A 1,580-nucleotide genomic window follows, 5' to 3' on the forward strand; every position below is an offset into this window, starting at 1 on the left:
ACGGATAAGTGACCTGGAAGATACAATAGTGGAAATAACTACTGCAGAGCAGAATAAAGAAAAAAGAATGAAAAGAACTGAGGACAGTCTCAGAGACCTCTGGGACAACATTAAATGCACCAACATTCGAATTATAGGGGTCCCAGAAGAAGAAGAGAAAAAGAAAGGGACTGAGAAAATATTTGAAGAGATTATAGTTGAAAACTTCCCTAATATAGGAAAGGAAATAGTCAATCAAGTCCAGGAAGCACAGAGAGTCCCATACAGGATAAACCCAAGGATAAACACGCCAAGACACATAATAATCAAACTGTCAAAAATTAAATACAAAGAAAACATATTAAAAGCAGCAAGGGAAAAACAACAAATAACACACAAAGGAATCCCCATAAGGTTAACATCTGATCTTTCAGCAGAAACTCTCCAAGCCAGAAGGGAGTGGCAGGACATATTTAAAGTGATGAAGGAAAAAAACCCTACAACCAAGATTACTCTACCCAGCAAGGATCTCATTCAGATTTGATGGAGAAATTAAAACCTTTACAGACAAGCAAAAGCTGAGAGAGTTCAGCACCACCAAACCAGCTTTACAACAAATGCTAAAGGAACTTCTCTAGGCAAGAAACACAAGAGAAGTTCCTTTAGCATTTGTTGTAAAGCTGGTTTGGTGGTGCTGAACTCTCTCAGCTTTTGCTTGTCTGTAAAGGTTTTAATTTCTCCATCAAATCTGAATGAGATCCTTGCTGGGTAGAGTAATCTTGGTTTTAGGTTTTTTTCCTTCATCACTTTAAATATGTCCTGCCACTCCCTTCTGGCTTGGAGAGTTTCTGCTGAAGGATCAGATGTTAACCTTATGGGGATTGCCTTGTGTGTTATTTGTTGTTTTTCCCTCGCTGCTTTTAATATGTTTTCTTTGTATTTATTTTTTGACAGTTTGATTATTATGTGTCTTGGAGTGTTTATCCTTGGGTTTATCCTGTATGGGACTCTCTGTGCTTCCTGGACTTGATTGACTATTTCCTTTCCTATATTAGGGAAGTTTTCAACTATAATCTCTTCAAATATTTTCTCAGTCCCTTTCTTTTTCTCTTCTTCTTCTGGGACCCCTATAATTCGAATGTTGGTGCGTTTAATGTTGTCCCAGAGGTCTCTGAGACTGTCCTCAGTTCTTTTCATTCTTTTTTCTTTATTCTGCTCTGCAGTAGTTATTTCCACTATTTTACCTTCCAGGTCACTTATCCGTCCTTCTGCCTCAGTTATTCTGCTACTGAGCCCATCTAGAGTATTTTTCATTTCATTTATTGTGTTGCTCATCGTTGCTTGCTTCCTCTTTATTTCTTCTAGGTCCTTGTTAACTGTTTCTTGCAATTTGTCTATTCTATTTCCAAGATTTTGAATCATCTTTACTATCATTATTCTGAATTCTTTTTCAGGTAGACTGCCTATTTCCTCTTCATTTGTTAGGTCTGGTGTGATTTTATCTTGCTCCTTCATCTGCTGTGTGTTTTTCTGTCTTCTCATTTTGCTTATCTTACTGTGTTTGGGGTCTCCTTTTTACAGGCTGCAGGTTCGTAGTTCCC

This window comes from Physeter macrocephalus, chromosome 21 (assembly GCF_002837175.3).
Source record: "Physeter macrocephalus isolate SW-GA chromosome 21, ASM283717v5, whole genome shotgun sequence".
Classification (NCBI taxonomy): Eukaryota; Metazoa; Chordata; class Mammalia; order Artiodactyla; family Physeteridae; genus Physeter; species Physeter macrocephalus.